Below are 17,394 nucleotides of genomic sequence, written 5' to 3' on the forward strand. Positions count from 1 at the left end.
CTTCAAGTAAAAGGTGTCGCTATGGGTACCCGCATGGGTCCTAGTTATGCCTGTCTTTTTGTGGGATATGTCGAGCATTCTTTGTTCCAGTCCTACTCAGGCCCCCTCCCCCAACTCTTTTTCCGGTACATTGATGACTGTATCGGTGCCGTTTCCTGCTCCCGCCCCGAACTAGAAAACTTTATCAACTTTGCTTCCAATTTCCACCCTTCTCTCACCTTTACATGGTCCATCTCTGACACTTCCCTTCCCTTCCTCGACTTCTCTGTCTCCATCTCTGGGGATAGGTTGTCTACCAATATCCATTATAAGCCCACCGACTCCCACAGCTACCTCGACTACACTTCTTCACACCCTACCTCCTGTAAGGACTCCATTCCATTCTCCCAGTTTCTCCGTCTCCGACGCATCTGCTCTGATGATGCTACCTTCCATGACGGTGCTTCTGATATGACCTCCTTTTTCCTCAACCGAGGATTTCCCCCCACTGTGGTTGACAGGGCCCTCAACCGTGTCCGACCCATTCCCCGCACCTCTACCCTCACCCCTTCCCCTCCCTCCCAGAACCGTGACAGGGTTCCCCTTGTCCTCACTTTTCATCCCACCAGCCTCCATATCCAAAGGATCATCCTCCGCCATTTTCGCCACCTCCAGCGTGATGCCACTACCAGTCGCATCTTCCCCTCCTTTCCCCTGTCAGCATTCCGAAGGGATCGTTCCCTCCGCGACACCCTGGTCCACTCCTCCATTACCCCCACCACCTCGTCCCCGTCCCAGGGCACCTTCCCCTGCAATCGCAGGAGGTGTAATACCTGCCCATTTACCTCCTCTCTCCTCACTATCCCAGGCCCCAAACACTCCTTTCAGGTGAAGCAGCGATTTACTTGTACTTCTTTCAATGTAGTATACTGTATTCGCTGCTCACAGTGTGGTCTCCTCTACATTGGGGAGACCAAGCGCAGACTGGGTGACCGCTTTGCGGAACATCTCCGCTCAGTCCGCAAGCAGGACCCTGAGCTTCCGGTTGCTTGCCATTTCAACACTCCCCCCTGCTCTCATGCTCACATCTCTGTCCTGGGATTGCTGCAGTGTTCCAGTGAACATCAACGCAAGCTCGAGGAACAGCATCTCATCTACCGATTAGGCACACTACAGCCTGCCGGACTGAACATTGAGTTCAATAATTTCAGAGCATGACAGCCCCCCATTTTACTTTCATTTTTAGTTATTTTTTCTTCCTTTTTTTTTACATTCCTTTTTACATTTTTTGCAATCTTTTTTTGCATTTATTTCATTTCATCTTAGTTTGTTCAGTTTGCTTACCCACTGTTTTTTTCAGGTTGTTTTTCTTCAGGTTTGCACTTGCTGCTGTTCAATATTCAGTGTATTCACACCTAATCTGTACTAATGCTTTGTCTTTCAACACACCATTAACATATTGTTTGCCTTTGCTCCGTGACCTTTTGGTCAGCTATGTGGCCTGGTCCAATCTACACCTTCTCCTTTGTTATCTCTTGCCCAACCCCCACCTCACTTGTTTATAATCTGTGACTTTTCTAATATTTCTCAGTTCCGAAAAAGGGTCACTGACCCGAAACGTTAACTCTGCTTCTCTTTCCACAGATGCTGCCAGACCTGCTGAGTGATTCCAGCATTTCTTGTTTTTGTTTCAGATTTCCAGCATCCGCAGTATTTTGCTTTTATTATATTAATATAGATGCATACATACATTGAGTCTACAGAAACAGGCCATTTGGCCCAACAGGTCTAAACACGAGCCTCCTCCCATCTCTCTTCATCTAACTCTATCAGCATATCCTTCTCTTCCTTTCTCCCTCATGTGTTTATCTAACTTATTCTTAAATGTATCTATGCTATTTGCTTCAAATATTCCTTGTGGTAGTGAGTTCCACATTCTAACCACACTCTGGATTATGAAGTTTCTTTTGGATTCCCTATTGCTTGTGATGTTGGTAGGTAGATTGATGATGGATGATGGGTGCAGCCTGGATGTGATTCATGTTCATAATGAGTGAAGAATGTGTCTACATTCTCTCTTGATTTTCTAATCAGAGGAATTGGAATCTGACCTTCAGATATAGTCGTGGATCAATGCTAGCACTCTTGCCTCTGAACCAGAAGTTCCAATTTTCATTGAAAATTCAAGTTCCGCTCCCAAGACTTGAAGGCATAATCCAGGCTGGTACTGCCAGTGCTAGACTGAGGGAGTGCTGCACTGTTGGAGCAGTTGGCTTTCAGATGAAATGTTAAACCAAGGCCAAATCTCCTCTTTCAGATGGACTTGAAAAGATGCCATGGTGTAAATAGGGCATTGCCCCAATTTGCAGGCTTATGAATCACAAAATCCTGACTTTCCGAAAGGCAGGCCCTGAACAAAAGTGGCTTCTCAGAACCATTTGTGCCATGTTGGAGCCCATTAAGAATGCTGGGCTGGTCTATCATTGAGTTCATCCGGTGAGCAGCTAAGCCTTGTACACCAGGCAAGATCTACATCTGATGTCCAGTCTGTCCTGAGTTATTCAATCCCAACAGCAGTGGTGTTTGCAGTACTACAATCATGCCTCAGTGATCAGATTAGCTGAGGTTTCTGTTTTTGGCTGCTACATATGCTCCTTTACCATTAAGTAGCTTCCCAATATTAACTGGCCACGCTATATAACAATAGTCACTTGGGAACTATAACAAAGAGCAACCAGTTCTCTGGGAACCATACTTCATCCAGCAAGGAGTCAACACATTTGGGAGATGGGGGAGGGAGAAAACTCCCAGAGTATATTGGCAAGGAAAACAAGACCAGACATAAATAAACACCAACTTCACCAGCAACATAACTTGCTGTGACCTCAAGCACCCTTTCCTCTTTAGCAGTGTTTACAGCAGATAAGTACACGAGTCATACATATACAACACATGGGGCATGTTATGCCTTGCTACTGGTGAGTGAATTGTCAGCTCTCATGCAGTGTGTACTGCAGTTTGCTGCTCATTAAAATGAGAAGCCGCTATTTAAAAGAGGAAGTGCTTCTACTTCACATTCAATGACAGAACTCAGGGTCAGTGATAATGCAGCAGCCAGATCCTTCAGTAATGTTCTTCAACAGCCCATCCTGAATTAAGCATCTCCCTTTCACCATTCAAACAAAACATCCATGCACAGACATGCAATTCTGTGAAAGTATTATTTCTCCCACTCGCACTCAGCTATTTTTATGAGCACACAGGGCAACTTATTTTTTGATTCAGCAGCAGAAAAGTGTACACAGGAAGCCAGATCGAGTCAGATCCCAGGAAAACTCACCTGGCCCAACCATTCCACCCACCAACTGGAATTTCCTGGAGCGTTGGCACAAGGCAAAACCCAAGCTGAATCAGACTCTGCACCAAATCCAACACTGCTTGATGGGGGGATGTTTCCATTTGCAGCCCTTTGGAAACCCCAGACTAAGATGAATACGTGTGCAAATGTACTTGATACGTAAAACAAAAAAAGCAAATCCCATCCTTCCTGAAGGATTAGGTTGTTGGGCTGCTAAACATAACAGCCTCAAAGTGGCCATCTATCCCAGTGTTTGTACTGCTGGGTAAAGTCATCTTCCACCAATCCGCTCCACTGCAAACACCGCCATAAGCAACATTTATATACCCTTTAATGTAATCCAGGAATCCTAGAGTTGGGGGTGGGTGGGACTCAGTAATTAAAAAGCTTAGCCTTAGAGTGTCAGCCGTGGCTCAGTGAGTTGCACTTTTGCCTCTGAGTCCTGAGGATTGTGGATTTAAGTCCCACTCCACTCCAGAGCACATAATCCAGCCAGAAACTCTCAGACTGTCCTGACACTCCCAGTACAGTCCTGAAAGTCCTGACACTCCCAGTATAGTCCTGATACTCCCAATACAGTCCCAACACTCCCAATACAGTCCTGAAAGTCCTGACACTCCCAGTACAGTCCTGATACTCCCAGTACAGTTCCAACACTCCCAGTACAGTCCTGAAAGTCCTGACACTCCCAGTACAGTCCTGATACTCCCAATACAACCCCTACACTCCCAGTACAGTCCTGATGCTCCCAGTACAGCTCTGACACTCCCAATACAATCCTGACAGTCTTGACACGCCCAGTACAGTCCTGACACTCCCAATACAGTCCTGATACTCCCAGTACAGTCCTGACACTCCCAGGCTGTCCTGACACTCCCAGTACAGTCCTGACAATCCCAGTACAGTCCTGACACTCCCAGACTGTCCTTACATTCCCAGTATGGCCTGACACTCCCAATACAGTCCTGATACTCCCAATACAGTCCTGACACTCCCAGACTGTCCTGACACTCCCAGTACAGTCCTGCCAATCTCAGTACAGTCCTGACAATCCCAGTACAGTCCTGACATTCCCAGACTGTCCTTACATTCCCAGTATGGCCTGACACTCCCAATACAGTCCTGACAATCCCAGTACAGTCCTGACATTCCCAGACTGCCCTTACATTCCCAGTATGGCCTGACACTCCCAATACAGTCCTGACAATTCCAGTACAGTCCTGACATTCCCAGACTATCCTTACATTCCCAGTATGGCCTGACACTCCCAATACAGTCCTGACACTCCCAGTACAGTCCTGGCACTCCCAGTACAGTCCTGAGGGACAGCTGCATTATTGGAGATGACAACTTTTAGGTGAGCCGTTAAACTGAGGCCCCTTCTGACCCCATCAGATCGACTTAGAAGATCCCTTGGTGTAAATGAAGCAATGACCCAATTTACAGGCCTCAAAATATAGATTTGTCTTTCCATCATCAATTATGCCCTTGGAAATGCTGTTCATATTTGGAAGTGAAACAAATTTATTACATGAGATTATTTTATATATATAAATTGTGCCTTTCCCTTCTTAAGCTCTGTATAGATGAAATTCAGTGTTTATTTGTCATTAACTGGTGCTAGCGTGGCATATATTATAAATACTGAGTTTTCAGTTCTTCTAATCTTGTCTTTGAAACGTGAACCAAATTCCTTGATTATACCTTCCCTGTGCATCATGCAACAGTATACCCTGCAGTTCAACACATCACAAACTGCCATTAACACTGTCTTCACTTCATTAAGACTGTGGTTACACATATTATATAAAAAATATACATGCAGCGCATAAAAGAGTGCTACGTAATTGAGAGGTACACTTCACTTCCATAAATTGCTTGAGTTTCGCATTCAAGGCTTGAATTCTATTGTTAAATTGCTGCCTTTTTACTTACCCCTAGCTGCTCATAATTCTGCACATGAAACGTTAAGAGAATCAGATTTTCAGATGTTCATGAACCATAACTTATTAAATTAACTACAACCTTTACACATTGCTCTCCCAAACACGACGTAACTCCTGATTACTTACCTTCTAAACAGGCAAAAGTGCCATGCCATGGTTGTGTGTTTTTGTCCAGGGATCGGGCAAGTAATATAGGTTGGCACTCCAGTGCAGTAACGATGAAGCTGCATTGTCAGAAGTGCAGCACACTATGGGCAATCTTATCCTCCAGTTTCATAAAACACATCTTCAATAATAACCTTAAAGCCAAACATGCTGGAAGCACAGTGAATACCAGTGAGGGAGAGAGAGAGAGAGAGAGCGAAGGGAACACAGGCTAATGTTTGCGGTGGAGATCTATTTTTTTCTTTCATTTATTCATTCTTGGGATGTCGGCATCACTGGCAAGATAGGCAATTATTACCAATCCCAGTTCTGATGAAGGGTCACTGACCTGAAACGTTAACTCTGCTTCTCTCTCCACAGATGCTGCCAGATCTGCTGCGTATTTCCAGCATTTCTTGTTTTTATTACCAATCACTAGTTGCATTTGGAAGTTTGCTGAGCTTTTCTCTTGAATTGAAGCACTGTGATACAAGTGAGGGCAGTTAGGAGTCAACCATGTTGGTGTGTGACTGGAGTTACATGTGAGACAGACCAGACGAGGACAGCAGGTTTTCTTCCCTCAAGGCGCATTAGTAAACCATTCTGCTGCCATTTCTGCCGCCTCCAGTTCATTTTCCCCTCCCCTTTCAGCATTATGACGGGTCCATTCCCTTCATGACAACATGATCCACTCTTCCGTCATCTCCGACACCCATTCTCCTTCCAGTGCAACTCCCTGTTCAAGCCCAAGAGATGCAACACCTGATTTCACCTTCCTCCTTTCCATTACTCAAGGTCCCAATTGAAACAGTGATCTCCATGTACTTCTTTCAATCTAATTTACTGTATTTGCTGCTTATATGAGGTCTCCCCGACATTGAGGGAGACCAAATGCAGACTGAGTGATCACTTTGCTGAACACCTTCCTTCAGTCTACAAGCATGACTTTGAGCTCCTGGTCGCTTGTCATTTTAATTCTCCCCCCATTCCCACTCTGACCTGCTGTACTGTTCCAATGAAGTTCAACAGAAGCTCAAAGAACAGCACCTCATCTTTCCATTAGGCTTTTTACAACCTTCTTAACTCAACACTGAGTTCAACAGTTTCGGATCATAACCACTGCTCCCATTTTTTAGGACAGCAGGTACTGGTAATGGTTCTGCTGTTGCCATTTACACCTCCACTAGACCCATCTTTTATTTCTTGACTTGTTCCATTACCACCTCCTTTTACGTTGCATCATCATCCCTTTAGTCATTGAAATCTCTCCTGCCTTCTACCCTTTCACAGACCTTCCACTTTGTTCTTCCCTCCACCCCCCTCCATCTTTTCCAGTCTCTGTGCTTGTTTAACACCTATTACATCTCCAACTTACTCCACTTCTGATGAAAGGTCACTGGCCTGAAATATTGGCCGGAATTTTACGCTGGGCGGACGGGAGCCGGACTCCTACGTAAATGTCGGTGCCAATCCCGCTCCCGCCCAGCCTGTGGATCTGTCCCGTATTTTACGGATCCCCCGGTTTTAATTGGCCCGAGGCGGGACTTCCACCCACTTGAGGGAGGAGGTCCCGTCTCAGTGAGCTGCCGGCCAATCAGTGGGCTGGCAGCTCTTAGTCTCAGCAGCGCCACCGGGAGCGGTGGCCACTGCTGGGGCTGCAGCACAGCCGACCGAGGTGGACGCAATGGAACCGGGACAGAAGGTAAGTTCGGGCAGCCTCACCAGGGGAATCGGTCGTGCCCTGGTGAGGCTAGGGTGGTCTTTTGTGGGGTGGGTGGGGGGGGTGTCTTGGATCCCAGGGTTGGGTTGGGAGGCGGGGGCGTCCCTCAATCGGGCACCCTGTGCCCGATTGCCAGCCACCCCCCCACCCCCACCGAGGTGCGGAAAGGCCGGCAGCTATAGCTGGGTGGCCTTTCACGTCCCCAACACACCTGCTTGCCACGGGTAAAATACCCGTGGAGGCGGGCGAGGGCCCTTAAGTGGCCATTAAATGGCCACTTAAGGGTCTTGATTGGCCTCGGGCAGGCGGGCAGCTTCTTACCCCCACCCCCGCTGGACCTCCGTAAACTTGGTCGGAGGCGGAATCGGGGCAGTTAGGACTCCCGGAGCCTGCCGCTCAATTTTACGCCGCCCCCATGCCACCATCCGACCCACTGGGGCGGCATAAAATTCCAGCCATTAACTCTGTTTCTCTTTCCACAGATGCTGCCTGACCTGTTGAGTATTTCTAGCGTTTTCTGTTTATATTAGTGAACCAATTATGTCTTGACAGCATTCCAAGGGTGGCACAGTGGCGCAGTGGTTAGCACCGCAGTCTCACAGCTCCAGCGACCCGGGCTCGATTCTGGGTACTGCATGTGCGGAGTTTGCAAGTTCTCCCTGTGACTGCGTGGGTTTCCGCCGGGTGCTCCGGTTTCCTCCCAAAGACTTGCAGGTTGATAGATAAATTGGCCATTACAAATTGCCCCTAGTATAGGTAGGTGGTAGGGGAATTGAGGGAAGGTGGGGATGTGAGAGGGTAATGGGATTAATGTAGGATTAGTATAAATGGGTGGTTGATGGTCAGCACAGACTTGGTGGGCCAAAGGGCCTGTTTCAGTACTGTATCTCTAAATAAAATAAACTGCATCATAATACTGATATCAGTTTTATATTTCCATATTTTTAATTTTTTTTTTCAAATTCTCAAACTGCCATGGTGGGATTAGAACTCTGGTTGTCTGGATTACTAGTCCAGTAACATCACCACTAAGCAAACTAAAATTTAAAAGTTCAAATGCAAAAATAAACTACTGCCAGCTTCCCTGAGACCAGTATTTCAGAGAATCTTTGATGTGTTAATGTTTAACCTTGAACATATCGAGACAGCAATGTTTTCCTCAGCTCAGTCATATCTGATTCAGATGCCATTAGTCATTTCAAAATTGACGCAAGCTGGCCTTATTTGGAGACACAAAAAAAAACAAGGCTCAGAGATCATCTCTGGAAACTATGCACATAAATCAACACTTTTTGGGGAGGCCAGTCCCTCACAAGCCACTTCCTGACTGAAGATCCACATTGTACTGATGGAGTGCCGCATTGTCAGAAGGGCTAACTCTGCATCACATGTTAAACTGAGGTCTCTCCTGCCCTTTCCCATGGTCCATATAGATATTAAAGATCGCACTGTGATGTTTAAGAAAGAAAAGAGAATTCTCCTAGCACAAAAGCAAAATACTGCAGATGCTATAAAACTGAAACAAAAACAGAAAACACTGGAAATACTCAGCAGGTCAGGCAACATCTGTGAAGAGAGAAACAGAGTTAATGGCCTGAACTTTTCCAGTAGGGAAGAAGTCCTGCCGATAGGACCAAAAGCGGGAGTGAGCCTGCACAAGCGGGCAGCGGAATCGTGGGGCCGATTTTACCAACGGCAGCCAATGAAGAGGTTGCAGCGAGGACTGCATCCAATCGAGGATGTGGTGGCCCAGCTCCCAAAGCTGCCGCCTCAATGAGAGGGTGACAGCTCGGCAGCCTCGGCAGCACCACCGTTAGAGGCGGCCACTGCTGAAGCTGCAAGTTGAAGGAGAGAGCGCCTCCATGGCGAGGTGCTCTCGAAGATAAGGTAAGTTTATTTCAGCAAGCCGGGGCCAGGCAGGCAGGCTCTGGCAATTGGAGGAGTAGGGGGGAGGCACCTTCAGGTGACAGCACCGTAGCCGCAGGAGCGGCCATAGTTTTTGGGGAGGCCCCACAATGGGCCATGGAGCCGCCATAAAGGAGTGTTCCTCCCTTGGAAACCCACTGGGAAGTCATCTCCCCACATGACAGTGGCCCCACCCGATGCTGGTAAAACGCCAGTGGAGGCAGGAGGTGACCCTTAATTGGGCACTTAAGTGCTACAGTTGGCCACCCGGCGGGCAGCTGCAGTTCTCGCTGCTGGTAATATGCCACGGTGGCTGGATTCCTTTCTGATGCCATCCACCACCATTTTACCAGCCCTCCTGTCTCCTAACCCATCTCCAAAGGGCCTGGTAAAATTCAGCCTAATGCTTCAGGTTGATGACGTTTGGTCAGAACGTTCTGACAATTGGTCGTTGATCAATTGGGGAGGCGGTGGCATAGTGGTATTGTCACTGGACTAGTGACCCAGAGACCCAGGGTATTGCTCTGGGGACATGGGTTCAAATCCACCACAGCAGAAGGTGGAATTTGAATTCAATTAATAAATCTGGAATTAAAAGCTAGTCTAATGATGGCCATGAAACCATTGTCGATTGTTGTAAAAACCTATCTGGTTCACTAATGTCCTTTAGGGAAGGAAATCTGCTGTCCTTACCTGGTCTGGCCTACATGTGACTCCAGACCCACAGCAATGTGGTTGACTCTTACATGCCCTCTGAAATGGCCTAGCAAGCCACTCAGTGAGGGCAATTAGGGATGGGCAATAAATGCTGGCCTGGCCAGCGACGCCCACATCCCATGAATGAATAAAAAAAACCTAAAGCATTAACTCTGTTTCTCGTTCCATAGTTCTGGTAGCACCCTGCCTAACATTGCTTCCTAAAGCAGCACCACCAGATATACATTAGCTGATTATTCATTTCGTTGTTGTTCATGGTTTTCCCAAGTACAGACTTGTGGAACATTAACCTACATAACAATAGCCAGGGCACTTCAGATTGATTCATTTTATATGAATAATATGTTCAAGATTGTTAATAAAGTTCAGGAAAGCACATGTTGAGCCTGGCTTTTTTTTGAGTTTCACATTAAATTTTTGTGCCTTCATGAACTGCTATGTTGTTTTTATTAGGTGTCAGCTGCAGTATAATTAACAATTGGAAGAGATGTTACAGAGAGAACTTGCATTTTTATATGACCTCTCACATCCTCAGGAAATCTCAGAACTCTTAACAACCAATGAATTACTTTTTGACGCCTGGTCATTGTTGTTTTGTAGGAAAATGCAGCAGGCAATTTGCTCACAGCAAGATCCCACAAACAGTAAATGAGACGGAGGACCAGGTCATCTATTTCTTCAAGATCTCTATGCTCCTCTAATTTTGGCATCTTGCGCATTCCTAATTTCCTTTGCTCTACCCTTGGTGGGCGTCTCTTCAGCTGCCTAGGCCCTAAGCTCCAGAATTTCCTCCCTAAATCATTCTGCTTTTTTACCTCCCTTTCCTCCTGTAAGACGCTCCTTAAAACCTACTTCTTTGACTGAGCCTCTGTTAACCTGCCCTAATATCTCTTATGTGTCGAATGTTGTCTGAAAACACTGCTCTGAAGCACCTTGGCAGGTGTTACAATGATAAAGGTGCTATATAAATTCAAGTTGTTGTTGTTGATTAACTGACGAATGTTGAGCAGGATATTTGAATAATAACATCTGATCTTTTTTCACATCGCCCAAACAAAGCAGATGGTTTAGCACCTCATCCAAAAGATGACCAATAGTGCAGCCCATAGTTATGCACTGAAGGGTCAGCCTAGATTAGGAGCCCATATCACAGAACAGGACTCAAACCCATGACCTTCTGATTCTAGAGGCGAGTGCTATCAGCAGAGTCAACTCTTGTTTTTCTATTCTACAAACCAGCTGTCCAATTAAAGCTCAATGGTAGGAGTGAGCAGACAGATCATGGGGTTGGGGATCAGTTTATCAAGCAACCTGTTAGGCTGGAGGGAAACACTCCTGTTCCGCCAGACCCACAAGCAGTGCCGTGAAGGCACTTACTTCATGGATTCAGCCATTCTTGCCTCTTTTCACCTGCTGGGTTTCCAGAGGCAGGAAGACCTGGCTGCCTGTTATTAAAAATAGAATCACTATTAAAATAATGGCGCGCAGCCTCATTACAATATTTAAATGACCAACCTGTTTCTCGCAAGTGGATTGATCACCTGCCCCTCACCTGTCTCCCTTAAAACTGGAAGGGGGAGGATTTGAGGCGGGTACAGTTCCTGTGCCAGAGTTTTGGCATTTCAACCTCTTACACGACCCCAACCCACTCATTTTGGGGAGTTAAAACCCAGCCCACGAATTGACAGAACAGTACCATCAGGCTGAGCAATTATTTGTAAACAGCTGTCATAATTGTGAGTTAGCAGCGTTCCCTTACGTGAAGTGCTCATGTTTGCAAATACAACATTGCACTTATACTTCAAAATGTAAAGGACTTCAGTTGTAAGTAATCAATTTGTAGGTGATTTTATGCATGAACTATCATTAAGAATTGGTCCTCATTTCATATAGGATTCTGACATTTAGCAAAGGGCAAGAATGGGAGAGAGGGGACGGGGTGGGATAACTTCCACTCATAATTCTGGGTTAGATGTAAAATCAAGTCTCAAAGGGCAACATATTAATCCAGCATGCTACTTAGCTTCCTCAGTGGTTCAATCCCTTTAGTTAACGTGACCCATCTCTGATGTCAAGCTATAACTGGAGCATTGTGGTTTTCTTCCATTGAATTGGCATTCCCATTTAAATTCCACCAAACACCTGATTACAACAATTACTTATGTTTTGACAACATTCAATATGTACAAATACAAACACCTAATAGAACTTTTACAAGCTAATGGATAGCAAGTCGATACCCAGCGGTAGTCAAATTTGGAAAAGGGGAAGGATGTTACAAATAGAGTTACATGTACCGAGAAACCAGTCTATTGATTTTGTAAATAAAATATTCCACTATAAAGGCAAACATTATTGTTGAGGATTTTATACCACAAAAGTGAAACACATTCCTCTCAAATTCCTTTCTCCATCAAACAGTGAAATCATTGTTTAGAACATTTAAACATGCTTGATATAAATGTAGGAGGTTTCGACTTTACCAACAATGATTCTTACAATTCGGTTAGTTTGCACTTCGCACATTCCATTCTAAAGTCATTCTTACAGATGCAAAACAATTTTAAAATGCTCTGCGATTCAGGTCTCTCTCTCTCCAGCCACTCAACAATTCCACTGTGTGCACAAATTCTTAATTGACCTGTCAGTCAAACAAAGCCAGAGTTCTCATCTGCAATCTGATCCTTAAATGAGCCCACTGTTCATTTCAAGAATGTACAGTGATTACACAATCCAGCCTTAGAACAGGAGAGCAGGCTACATTTTATTTTACGTTGTATAATATTTCTGTCCTTATAAAACAGTACATGTTTTGACTTACCATGGGAGACTCCATGTACATACATACCAGTAGATGCCCTATGGCTTTGCACACGTTTTACAACAGGCTACAGAGAAACAAGTTTAACATAACTAAAAACAATCAAACAATTGGATCATTGTTTAAAACATTTAAACTTTCCTGTGTTTTAAACAAGCTTAGCATAAATTAGGAGGTTCAGAATTTTTGAACAATGATTCTTGGTTGTCACAACTCTTGAGGAAATAGAAGTGAGGGTTTGGGGGGACAGAGCTGTGAGTTAATCAGGTGGGGAAATTATGTAATCTTCAGTTGGAAAGGATGAACATAGAAATATAGGAACAGGAGGAGGCCATTTAGCCCCTCAAGCCTATTCCCATTCAATGAGACCATGGCTTATTTGTGCCCTAACTCTATATACCCACCTTTGCCCCACATCCCTTAATACCTTTGACAAAAATCTACAAATCTCAGATTTAAAACTTACTTAAGTACTGTTTAACTAAAAAAGCTAAACCTGAATTCACAAAATATTTACACAAAACTTTGACAGACAGCATGCAGTACTTGAAAATGGCTTTAACTCATTATTTTACTATGGTAACTGGAAGTTACATCTAACATCAATTGCCATTTGTGAAAGAGAGTTTCAAACTTCTACCAATCTTTGCATGTAGAAGTATTTCCTAGCTTCACTCCTGAAAAGTCTGGCTGAAATTTTTAGATTATGTGTCCCAGTCCTAGACTTTCCAACCAGCAGAAATAGTTTCTCTCTATCTACCCTATTTGTTCCCCTTAATATCTTGAAAAGCTTGACCAAGTCACCACTAGTCATCTAAATCCTATGGAATACAACCCTAGTTTGTATAACCTTGCCTCTTAATTTAATCCTTGGAGTCCTGGTATCGTTCCGGTAAATCTACACCGCACTCCCTCCAAGGCCAATATAACCTTCTAAGGTGTGTTTCCCAGAACTACTCAAAGTACTCCAGTTATAGTCTAACCAGGGCTTTGTATAGTGAAGCATAACTTCGACTCCCTTGTATTCTAGTCCCCTAGATATAAAGGCCAGCATTCTATTAAACTAGTTAGAGAGTGGGAATAGTTGGACCAGGGAAAGAAGACATAATACAATTGCTATTCAGGGCTAAAAGGGTTAAATTATGAGGACAGGTTACATAGACTAAGCTTGTATTCCCTTGAATATAGATGCTTAAAAGGGATCTAATTGAGGATGTGCCTTCAGTTGCTAAGGCCCTAAGCTCTGGAATTCCTTCCATAAAGCTTTCCGCCTCTCCACCTCTCTTTCCTCCTTCAAGATGTTTCTTAAAACCTATCCCTTTGGGCAAGCTTGTGGTCATCAACCCGAGTACCTCCTTATGTGGTTTGGTGTCGTATTTTGTTGTATAACACTCCTGTGAAGTGCCTTGGGATGTTTTATTATGCCGAAAGGTGCATTATAAATAAACGTTGTTGTTGTTGGGGTGTTAAAGGAGTTGATGGGGTAGATAGAGGTGACTATTTTCTCTGGTGGGAAAAACTACAACATGGTTGTCCAACATACATGGGTCTGCACTGAGTGCTGTTGGAAGGCACAGAGTGTTAAAAAGGGAGTGGTAATTGAGGGAGTTCAGTAAGGAGGGGAACTATAAATTAAGAAGAAAATAAATTTGAGTGCACAGTGTAAAGTGGGATAAAAACAAGAAATGCTGGAAATACTCAGCAGGTCTGGCAGCATCTGTGGAGGGAAAAGCAGAGTTAACGTTTCATCAGAACTGGCAAATGTTAGAAATGTAATAGGTTTTAAGCAAATAAAGCAGGGGTGCGGCAAGAGATAACAAAAGGGAAGGTGTTGATAGGATAGAGGGTCACAGAAAATAACTGACCAGAAGGTCATGGAGCATAGGCAAACGGTATGTTAATGGTGCGCTGACAGACAAAGCGTTAGTGCGGAGCAGGTGTTAATTGACAGAAAACTGAACAGCCTTGGCCCAAAGCACAAACATGAAAAAAAAGTGGGTAGGCACATGGTAAAAAAAATGAACGATGAAACAAACTAAAATAAAATAAACAAATAAAAAATAATAAAAAAGAAAGAGGTCGTGGTCCACATTGGAACCAATGACATAGGCAGGAAGAGGGATAAGGTCCTGAAAGCAGATTTTAGCAAGTTAGGAAGAAAATTAAAGAGCAGGACTTCCAAATCTCAGGATTACTCCCAGTGCCACGTGCTAGTGGACATAGGAATAGGAGGATTGATCAATTGAACTTGTGGCTGAAGAATTGGTGTAGGAGGGAAGGCATCAGATTTCTGAGGTATTGGGACCGGTTCTGCGGTAGATGTACGGGCTACGCCTTAACAGGACCGGAACTAACATCCTCGCAGGGAGATTTGCTAGTGCTGTTGGGGAGGGTTTAAACTAGTTTGTCAGGAGGATGAGAACCTGAGGGGTAGCTCAAATTGGAAGGAAGTAAAGCTGGTAACAGGAGGTAGAAAAGTAGCAAGTGACATGAGAAGGCAGTTGAAACAAAGGTGAGCATCAACTAGGCTTAGAATGCAGAATGTCAAGAAGACAAGGTTCAGGGCACTCTACCTGAATGCACGCAGCGTTCGCAACAAGATAGATGATTAAAAGGCCCAGATAGAGGTAAATGGGTATGATCTAATTGCCATAAAGGAAACGTGGCAACAGGGTGACCAAGACTGAGAACTGAATATTCAAGTATATTTGGCATTTAGGAAGGACAGGCAAAAAGGAAAAGGAGGTGATGTTGCACTGATAATAAGGGATGGGATCAGTACATTAGAAAGGGAGGGTCTCAGATCGGAAGAACAAAATGTGGAATCTGTTTGGATGGAGCTAAGAAACAGCAAGGGGCAGCAAACATTAGTAGGAGTTGTTTATCGGCCACCAAACAGTAATGGTAGTGTGGGGGATGGCATTGATCAGGAGATTAGAGAAGCATGTGGCATGGGTAATACAGTAATCATGGGTGATTTCAATCTGCACATAGACTGGGTAAACCTAATGAGCACTAATGCTGTGGAGGACGAGTTTCTGGAGTGTGTTAGGGATGGTTTTCTAGAGCAGTATGATGAGGAACTGACTAGAAAACAGGCTATTTTAGATCTATTATTATGTAATGAGAAAGGGCTAATTAATAATCTTGTTGTAAAAGAATGTTTAGGGAGGAGTGACCATAATATGATAGAATTTTACATTATGCTTGAAGGTGAGGTAGTTCAATCTGAAGCAAGGGTGTTAAATTTGAACAAAGGAAATTATGAAGGTTTGAGGGGCAAATTGGTTGAGGTGGTTTGGAAAAATACATTAAAAGGTATGACAGTACAAAGAAATATTACGTAGTTTACAGCAACTATACATTCCTTCAAGGCACAAAAACCCAAAAAAGTAAAGGCAGTCGACCGTGGATAACGAAGGAAGTTAAGGATTGTATGAGATTTTTTTAAAAAGCCTATAAAGTTGCCAGAAATAGTAGTAAACCTGAGGAGTGGGAGTATTTTAGAATACAGCAAAGGAGTATCAAGAAACTGATAAAGAAAGGGAGAATAGAATATGAATGTAAGCGAGCAAAAAATGTAAAAATGGACTTTATAAGCTTCTAAAGGTATGTAAAAATGAAACATTTGGCTAAGACAAATGTGGGTCCATTACAGGCAGAGTCAGGAGAATTTATAATGGGGAATAGAGAAATGGCAGAGAAGCTAAATGATTACTTTGTGTCTGTCTTCACTGAGGAAGATACAAGAAATCTCCCAGAATTAGAGATCCAAGGGATTAGGGGGAATGAGAAATTGAAGGACATTAGTATTAGTAAGAATGTTGTATTGGAGAAATTAATGGGGCTGAAGGCTGATAAGTCCCCAGGACCTGATATTCTACATCCCAGAGTGTTGCAAGAGGTAGCTGTGGAGATAGTGGATGCATTGGTGATCATCTTCCAAAATGCTATAGATTCTGGAGTGGTTCCTGCAGATTGGAAGGTTGCAAATGTCACCCCACTATTTAAGAAGGGAGGGAGAGAGAAAACAGGGAATTACAGATATGTTAGTCTTACATCAGTCGGTGGGAAAATGCTAGAATCTATTCTAAAGGATGTGATAAATGGACACTTGGATAATAATGATCTGATTGGGCATACTCAACATAGATTTATGAATGGGAAATCATGTTTGACAAACCTGTTGGAGTTTTTTTAGGATGTTACTTACAGAATTGATAAAGGGGAGTTGGTGGATGTGGTATACTTGGATTTTCAGAAGGCTTTTGATAAAGTTCCCCACAAGAGGTTGGTGAGCAAAATTAAAGCACATGGGATAGGAGGTAATATACTGGTATGGATTAAGGATTGGTTAACAGGCAGAAAGCAGAGAGTAGGAATAAACAGGTCATTCTCGCATTGGCAGACTGTGACGAGTGGGGTACCGCAGGGATCAGTGCTTGGGCCCCAGCTGTTCAAAAAATATATCAATCATTTGGATGTGGGGACCAAATGTAATATTTCCAAGTCCACAGATGACACAAAACTAGGTGGGAATGTGTGTTGTGAGGAAGATGCAAAGCAGCTTCAAGGGGATTTGGACAGACTTAGTGAGTGAGCAAGAACATGGCAGATGGAATATAATGTGGAAAAATGTGAGGTTATCCACTTTGGTAGAGGGAATAGATGTGCAGAGTATTTAGTTTAGTTTAGTTTAGAGATACAGCACTGAAACAGGCCCTTCGGCCCACCAGGTCTGTGCAGACCATCAACCACCCATTTATACTAATCCTACACTAATCCCATATTCCTACCACATCCC

This window comes from Heterodontus francisci, chromosome 15 (genome assembly GCF_036365525.1).
Source record: "Heterodontus francisci isolate sHetFra1 chromosome 15, sHetFra1.hap1, whole genome shotgun sequence".
Lineage (NCBI taxonomy): Eukaryota > Metazoa > Chordata > Chondrichthyes > Heterodontiformes > Heterodontidae > Heterodontus > Heterodontus francisci.